The sequence below is a fragment of the Rhinatrema bivittatum genome, chromosome 2, assembly GCF_901001135.1.
Source record: "Rhinatrema bivittatum chromosome 2, aRhiBiv1.1, whole genome shotgun sequence".
Lineage (NCBI taxonomy): Eukaryota > Metazoa > Chordata > Amphibia > Gymnophiona > Rhinatrematidae > Rhinatrema > Rhinatrema bivittatum.
Window position 1 is genome coordinate 225244839 of NC_042616.1, and position 9274 is coordinate 225254112.

The window sequence follows — 9274 nt, forward strand, 5'->3', positions numbered from 1 at the left end:
ACTCCCTCTCTCTGGCGCACACACACACATACACTTCTACACACAGACTCACTCTCACCGGGGCCTGCTCCGCTCGTGACATACTGTGACTTGCACCTCCAGCTTCGCTCGTGGCACGCTGGGGCCTGCTCCAAATTGTGCACAGAAAAACGGAAACTGTGCGCAGAAAAAAACGGAAATTGTGTACAGATCCAATTCAAATACAGTTCCTACTGCACTTCTCATGTTCTTCACTATTTTTTACATTATGGCATGCAAGTTCTCACTGGCTATAAAACCAAAGGATGAGGAGAGAGGCCAGTGATAGTTCAGATGAACTGGACAGAAATAAAGAATCAAGAGTCGCAAGTAATTGCAAACAGACTAATGCGCAGAATGCGATATGCGCTACTAGGAACTGAGCTGGCAGTACCAACGTTGACATAGGCTGGAGGCCATGAGAATTGAGTCTTGGGAGTTTGAGTAGATCCCTTTGGATCTAGGGCCCCAAAGAGTGTCATGAATAAAGTCAATGATAGAGTACCGAACAAGAAACGAGAGGTATTATACTGGTGTCTGCCCAAGTACATAAGTACATAAGAATTGCCTTACTGGGTCAGACCAAGGGTCTATCAAGTCCAGTATCCTGTTTCCAACAGTGGCCAATCCAAGTCACAAGTACCTGGCAGGATAACATACAGTAGATAGATCCCATGCTGCTAATGCCCAGGAATAAGCAATGGCTTTCCCCAAATTTGATTAATAAGTTTATGGACTTCTCCTCCAGAAACTTGTCAAAACCCTTTTTAAACCTTTGCCACATCTTCTGGCAATGAATTCCAGAGCTCAATTGTGCGCACAGAGTGAAAAATTTCTCTCTGACTTATTTTAAAATGTGCTACTTACTAATTTCATGGAGTGTCCTCTAGTTTTTGTATTTGAAAGAGTAAACAACATTCACATTTACCTGTTCTATTCCACTCATGATTTTATAGACCTTTCATATTCTGCCTCAGCCTTCTCTAAGCCGAACAGCCCTAACCATTTTAGCCCTTCCTCATAAGGGAGCCGTTTCATCCCCTTTATCATTTTGGTCACCCTTCTCTGTATCTTTCCTAGTGCAACTATCTTTTGAGATGTAGCAACCAAAATTGCACACAGTACTTCAGGTGCAGTCTCACCATGAAGCCATACAGAGGTATTATTTTTTATTCTACATTCTCTTCCTAATAATTCCTGACATTGTTTGCTTATTTGACTGCCCCCGCACACTGAACAGAGAATTTCAAAGTATTGTCCACTATGATGCCCAGTAACCATAAAATGGATCTAGGTGGAGACAGTTCAAGTGTGCAAAACCTCCAACTGTAACACAAGGATGTAATGTGTAAACATAAAATGCCATGATCTGGAAACCGGTATGAGACCATCAGGGGACTAAAGTTAGTGCTCACTAACAAAAAATGTTACCATTAAGTTAAAAAGTATAAATTGGGGGCATTTGGTTAGCTAGTGGTATGATTCTGCATTCCCATTGGCTGTTTCCTTCTAAAGAGACAATAAGGAGACAGCCAATGGGAATGCAGAACAATACCTTTTGTAACTTATTGGTAACATTTTTGTTAGTTAGTGCGCCCTAAGCCTGTAACTTACCTAGTGCACACTAATGGGACTTAGTACGCACTAACTACATGTTAGTGTGCATTAAGACGAAATATAAATTTTTCCGAATTATCGGAAAAATTCCTTTAGTATATCGGTTCTCCCGAACCATGACGAATTAGACAATTTCGTTGAAATTGTATAATTAGTTTAAAACAAATGCACATCCCTAATAGACAGACTTTTGAAGCTGGGAACTGAGCTTAAAGGACTTGGGGCAGACCCTCTGAAGGGGCTTTCAAAAGGATTGGTTAATGGATGAATTCCTGTTTGTCTTTTACTGTGGAAAGTGACACTGTTTACACAAAAAAAACTTTATTTGATCTATTTCTAGCTCTTCCATTTCCCATTCTTAACCATCTTGTGCCAACTTTAGACAAAACTTAACTTTTCCAATTTTCCCAGAGGATTGTTATTTTCTTTTGCACTGGCCACAATCAAATCCAACCAGGAGTCCTCACCTTCCACCTAAAAATGGGTGCTATCAACTGAGGAGCACCCACCTTCTGGTTAGAGCAGCAGCTGCGAACCAGGAAAGCCAGGGTTCAAATCCTACTGTCACTCCTTGTTGCCTTAGGCAAGTTACTTTACCTTCTGTTGCCTCTGGTACAAACTATGACTTTTCTCCCATTCTCTGTCTATAGGAAAAATGCTTACTATTGTCTTTATATTATTTTTGCTGTGATTAGTGTTTTTAGATTATGTACCCTGCCCTGAACTTTGAAGGGCACAAAAAAAACTCCCACCTTCAAAATAAATAAATAGATAGATAGTTAGATAGATAGATAGATAGATAGATACACTTGGGGCCTCATTTACTAAAGCTTTTCTCCCATTCTGTGTCTATGGGAAAAATGCTCAGGGGCTGATGCATTACAGTGCGCTCAGCCGAGCGCACTGTATAACCCGCAGTGAGTCGCGGGTTGAATAGGCGCTAATCAATCCCCTAATGCAATATGGGATTAGCGCCTATTCAATGCGCATCCAACACGGACTGAATCTAATAGCGCTCATCGCATGCAAATGCACGTGAATGAGGCTATTAGGCATTCACTCCGATACAAAAAAAAAAAAGTGCATCTGGGAAGCACATTTACAGGCCGATACAGAAAAAAGTGCGGGAGAGCGGGCAAGTGCCCGCTCTCCCGACGCGCGCACAGGCCACTCTCCTGTGCGCGCTATTTAGTATCGGCCCACATGCAAATGAGGGCCCATGGTAAAAAGAGGCGCTAGGGACACCAGTGCGTCCCTAGCGCCTCCTTTTTGACAGGAGTGGCGGCTGTCAGCAGGTTTGACAGCCAATGCTCAATTTTGCCGGCATCGGTTCTCGGACCCGCTGACAGCTACGGGTTCGGAAAACGGACACCGGCATAATTGAGCGTCCGTCTTCCAACCCGTGGGCCACCGGACGATTTAAAAAAAAATTTTTTTTAATTTTGTGGCCTCCGACTTAATATCGCTATGATATTAAGTCGGAGGGTGTACAGAAAAGCAGTTTGCATTTGCATGTTGTGGGCACTATTAGTTTCGGGGGGGGGGGGGGGGTTGGACGCGCGCTGCGCATTTTCGACACACTATTACCCCTTACTGTATAAGGGGTAAAGCTAGCGTGTCGAAAACGTACTGTATCGGCCCGTTAGTGATCAGCTATTAACACCTGCCTGGAGCAGGCGTTAAAGGCTGAGCGCACTTAAACAAGTACAGAACAGCAGAAAAAAACTGCTTTTCTGTTCTTCCTACTTAATATTGTTACGATATGAAGTAGGAGGAAATCCTTAGTGAAACAAGTTTAAAAAAAAAAAAAAAAAAAACCTTGACAGTAGGGTGCAGGAAACAGACGCTCAACTAACAAGCGTCCGTTTCCTGAACCCCCGGCATCGGTTTTCCTACAGACAGCCGAGTTAGGAAAACCGATTGGGCTCTTGTTAACAAGGCTGCGCTAGGGGCGCACAAGCAAGCCTAGCGCCTCCTTGCTAACGCGACCCCCTAATTTAAATATTGCATGGGGCGCGTTAAGAAAGCGGACGCTGACTGTTCAGTGCCCGCTTTTTAAGCACGTTTATTGCATCGGCCCCTTAGTAAATGAGACCCTTAGATTGCAAGCCCTCTGAGGATAGGGAGATACCTACCCTACCTGAACGTAATCTGCTTTGAAGTGGCTAAAGGTGGAATATAAATCAATCAAATAAAATGACCGCACTGACAAGGGAAAATCCTGCTACAAGCATAGGCGGGTTTACAGTTCCCTGACAATTCAGCAATCCAATTCACTGAACATATCTTGAATTATAAGATAATTGAACAATATTGTTGCTGCAAGTGAAGACGGAAACAGTAGAAAAAAAGGGCAGAATATAAAGAAAGAACGTATATAAAGAATGAAGGCCACAAAGAAAATTAAAAAAAAAAAGTTTGCGGACAAATATTGTTGGCACAGCAAACCGTCTTAAATCATACCCTTTTGACAGAAACGGATTATTATGAATCTATCCTACCCTAACCCTGGAAGACTCCGGTCTGGTTTCCCAAGTCAAGGCTAATTCAGCAAACCCCGTCTGAAATGTGCTGCTGCTCCCTCCGGGCTGCTCTGCTGCAGGAAAAAAAAAGTTTGGACCCAGTTTCCAATTGGCGAGGGGGGCACCTCCTCCACCTCCAGCTTCCCAGCCCTCCGGAAACACCTACGGGGCCGGCGGGGCAGCAGCAGCGGGGGAGCGCCTGCGGGCTTACCTGAGGTTCCGCACCGCGGCTCCTCTCCTACGGCAAGGAAGATCCGGCCGAAGGGCGCCCCTGCGGGATCATGGCAGGGGAGGAGGAAGCGCCTGCTGCCAGAACTTCGGCTTTCCAGCCGGGGAACAAAAAAACAAACAACGGAGAAACCGGCGAGCAAAAAAAAAAAAAACCCCAACCCCAAACTATTTCGCCTTAGACGCCGCTGCACTTCCTCCTTGTTCTGAAGTCACGGATAAAATCTGCTGCTCCGGCGGCTCAGCTCGCTGCATGTTCAGGGAAACCACATCCTCTGACATTTCCGAGTTCTGCTTTCGCAGCCGCCTGGCAGAAAGGGAGTCAGAGGACCCTTTCACGGACCCCTCCCCTCCCCGGAACCCGGTCCGGGAGTGGAAAGGCAGCGGCGAGCCCGGAGAAGGAGCGCAGCCGCTCGCCTTGTTGCAGCGAAGCCTGTGCCTGCGCTGCTGCTGCTGCTGCCGCCGCCGCCGCCGGCTCCACTCTGTACAACTTCTGGCGCCCCCTCCCAAACATCACAGGATGTTACAGGACCAGCCCGCTAAGCGCCTGCAAAATCAGCCAGGAGACGCGAGGGTTTGCTTTTCAAACGCTTCTTCTTCCTCCATCACCAGTGAGGATCAGTGAAATCCGTATTAACCCCTTCCTCTGTAAAGACACTCGTTTTAGATGAGACAAAAACATGTTTTCTCTCGGGGGTTTTTTCTCTACCCCTACTCATGGACTAAAAAGTAAACTTTTTTCATTCTTTTCTTTTTTTTTTTTTTAAGTCAGCTTTACCCACTTTTGACTCTTGTAGCCTTTTCGACATAGGGCTTTCACATGGCAAACGAGATCTCAAAGCTCTGTCTCAACACGGAATTTTAGTGGTAAATGTTCAGTTGGACACCTAAATTAAAAATTAGGTGCTTTATTTTCCCAGAATTTTCAAAAGAGAAACCATAGGGATTTATTTTCCCTTTAAAAGTTTGTATTAAATATGTGGTCTGAAAAAAAAAAACCTCCATGTTCTTTGCACCTGTTTTTTTGTTTTGTTTTTTTTTTCTTAATGCAGGCAGCCATGCGTGGGGAAATGGTGTATATACGTTTGAAAATGTCAAGTACTTGGACTATGCTTCTCCCCCCTCTAAACATGTCCAAAAGAACGGTCCTTGTCAATGTTGCCAACTCCATGCACACTTTTGGATACTTTTGAAGAAGGCAATTTTCTGCCAGACCATTTTACCAGGGTAAAGAGGTTTGAGAAGTGCCCTCTAAAAGTACACATGTATTCTTTAGTAGTGTTGCATGGAGGTACATTAGCGAGTGTCAACTACATGCCTTCATTTCTTTACATTTCCAGAAAGCTCTCTTTAATGTGGCCAAAAGCACAGGCAGTGTGAAAGTATGCACAGAACTTCAAGTGAGGGAAATTCCACTTAAACAGATTCAGCCAATGTAGTGGGTGTTACAAAACCTTTGCCTACCCCATTGCATCAGGAACCAGAAAGCTAATAAAAAAACATGTAATATACCATTTTAATCAGCATTCAAAACAGAATTAAACATATAGGACCAGATTTTGTAACCTACGCGCGGGCGTAGATTTGTGCGCTCAACCCGGCGCGCACAAATCTACGCCCAATTTTATAACATGCATGCACAGCCGTGCACATGTTATAAAATCCAGGGTCGGCGTGTGCAAGGGGGTGCACACTTGTGCACGCCGAGCCCTAGGGGAGCCCCGATGGCTTTCCCCGTTCCCTCCGAGGACGCTCCGAAATCTGAGCGGCCTCGGAGGGAACTTTCCTTCCACCCCCCCCCCACCTTCTCCTATCTAACCCACCCCCCAGCCCTATCTAAATCCCCTCCCCCTACCATTGTTTTATTATTTACGCCTGCCTCCGTACAGGCGTAGGTTGCATGCGCCGGCTGAGTGCTGGCACGCGATCCCCGGGGCCAGCAGCAGTAGCGAGGCCTCTGGCCACACCCACGCCTCGCCCATTTTTTTGAAGCCCCGGGGCATATGCGTATCCCGGGGCTTGAGCGCGTCGCTGAGCCTATGCAAAATAGGCTTGGCATGCGCAAGAGGGGTTTTAAAGGGTTACGCGCATATATTACACCCGTAACCCTTTTAAAATCCGCCCCATAATTAATAGTTAATATGCCCACTGTTAGTATGCAAAATGGCTTTAAAATGAGCGGGGGTAATATTTTTTCTGCTTGTTGCTAGAATTTTCAATTATTTGTAGGCTTTTCCCTTGAGAGAATTTTAGCAGTCGACCATCCCAAATTCCATGAAAAACTCATTAGCAGTTTTGCCCCATGCCCTCTGACCCCAGCTTTCACATCAACCTAATTTTTTGGCAATCCACTTTTTCATAATAAAGGTTACTCCAGCATCACAAAATGCAATATAGTTAATACGGTCAATGTGATGCTGGTTTTCGCTATTGTACATTCCAATAATAAATTTAAGTAATGTGTTACGTACTGTTAAATTACAAATTAAATGGCCTACAAAATGGTACAAAAAATTATATTAGTGGGATAATCCAGTGGGGCACTGGTGGAAGAGGCAAAGGTTATGCCATACCCAGTACATGATTGTAGTGCTCTCTTACCTTTGTCTTTGTGCAATCACACTATGTCTTTGTGCCTATCACAGTTTTGGAGACCTCTGTGGACCTTCACAACTATTTCAGAACAGACTACGTGGCAAGGACCACCAAAGGTGGCTCTTGCTCTGGCAGACAAGATAAGGTGACAGTGGCTTCCATATCCCGTGGAACACCATTCTAAGAAACCTAGTCCACCAACTGAGAATCAAAATAATCCACATGGTCTCAGCAGTCCTCATGCACACATTGAACAGTGAATGAGGATGGTGGTTGGGATGGAAGTGGGAATATCCATAAAGTTTCAACCAAGGGAGTCGAGAAAGAGCGAACTAGAATAAAAAATAAAAAAAGTGGGAAGGGGCCGAGGAGCCTTAATCTTGACAAAGAAGGGGTTTGGCGTTGCTCCCACATCTGCAAGGTGTGACCCCAGGACTCATGGAACTGGGGCAGGAATGTCTCACTGCCCCTGGCCTGTACAGACCTGTTAGGCCTGCAACTGCCCCAGCAAAAAATCCTATTCAGAAATAAACTTGTGAGGAAGGGGGGCCAAACAGAACACACTATTCACTGCCCACCGGACTGTGAATTCCTTCTTGGATTCGGTGGACACCATGCAACATTATTCTGCCTGCAGATACAAGCACACCAGTGTCTTGAATAGGACCCTGCACTCGAGCGGCTATCCCCCAGTATTTTTTCCTGCTGATCCAGTTGACATCCTTTGCTGTGGCCAGGAGAAAACTGACTAGGCATTCCCATGCACTTGCCTCGTGGACCCTAGACACAGTGCGCCAGCAGAGGACAAGATGGAGCGGAAGAGAAACCAAAATTTCAAGAAGAGACATAGTAACATAGTAACATGTAATCAGGAAAAGGTCCAAGTAGTCCATGCAGTCTACCCAACAAGTTTTGTTTTTTTTATAGTAACTGCCACTCTGTGCAGCTTACCTCAGTTAACACAGGTTACTCCCTGTTCTTTATTTTTATCCTTTACCTACTAGGGATCTTCTATGTTTATCCCACACCTTTTTGAATTCCATTAACATCCTTGTCTTCATTATCTGTTCCAGGAGGGCACTCCATGCATCCACTACCCTTTCCGTGAAGAAATATTTCCTGACATTGTTCCGGCCTCTATCCCCTTGGAATTTCATATCATGACCCCTATTTTTACAGCTTTCTTTCCATTGGAAAAGGTTTGATTCCTGTGCATCATTAATACTATTCGGGTATTTAAATGTCTGTGTTATATCTACTCTGTCCCTCCTCTCCTCCAGTGTATACTTATTCAGGTTCTTCAGTCTCATTTCATATGGCTTTTGATGCAGACTCCATACCATTTTGATCACCTCTCTCTAGACTGCTTCCATCCTGTTTCTATCCTTTTTGAGATATGGTCTCCAGAACTGAACACTCCAGTACTCCAGGTGAGACCTCACCAAAAATCTGTAGAAGGGCATTGTAACTTCCTTTTTTCTGCTGCTTATACTTCTTTCATGTCATACCCATTTGCTGGGCCAGTGCTTCTGGATGCACATATGTTCATAGGTCATATTCCAAGAAGTGACAAGCCTTGATAGTTCCAGCCAAGGACAGTCAGCCATATACCATGAGGGACTCCAGAGCGAGGTTGAGAAGAAGTTCTTCCGGGTAGTCCAGACCCATTGATGTGGCCGGCTTCCTCATCATGGAAGCCATGCTCCAAGGCTTAAAAAATTTCTCAGTAGAACAGGGGCAGCATCAAAAGCCACAAGCGTACCCTCCCACAATAATAAATAGTTGCCAGTCATGTTGCAGTCCATTCACCTTTCGAAAGAAAAAAAGCTGCCAGTGAGCACCATGGTGGAGAGGGGTCTATGTACAGCAAGCTCTGCAGGGTCTGTAGGTGGAATATTGTACCTGATGTCTGAGGCACCCAAGACCCTGGCCATCTTTTCTCACTGAGAGGTTCAGGCCTCCTGGAGAGAACCAGTGCTTCTTCCCAGCTCTTTTAGGAAGCAGAATTAATACCATGTGCCAGCATGAAAACAACAATTCTGTCAGTTCAAGGGCTTCTTCCAGGACCAACAGGAGACTGGATCCTAGCTGGTCAAAAAAGTGGCAGAAAAATTCCACCATCAGTCCATTGATGCCCAGTGTTGCAGGACATCCAGCTCAGGGCTCCAGATAGATCTGCTAGATCCAGGGGCCCATCCAACCAGTTTCTACTGCCCTCACTGAATGCAGGAAGCCCCTCTCACAAAATCCTGCAGGTGTCAGGATGAAAGGTTCCGGAGAGAAGAGAGTCTAGT

General features: G+C 45.3%; 1 protein-coding gene across 1 annotated transcript in view; it reads right to left on the reverse strand.

The window, feature by feature from the left end:
• The window catches only part of RFTN1 (raftlin, lipid raft linker 1), a 355139-nt gene extending 350232 nt beyond the window's left edge, over positions 1-4907 (reverse strand). Inside the window, exon 1 of the mRNA XM_029589243.1 lies at positions 4369-4907. The gene's annotated coding sequence lies outside the window, so the exon portion shown is untranslated. The remainder of the gene's footprint in view (positions 1-4368) is intronic.
• Positions 4908-9274: the final 4367 nt, after the last annotated feature.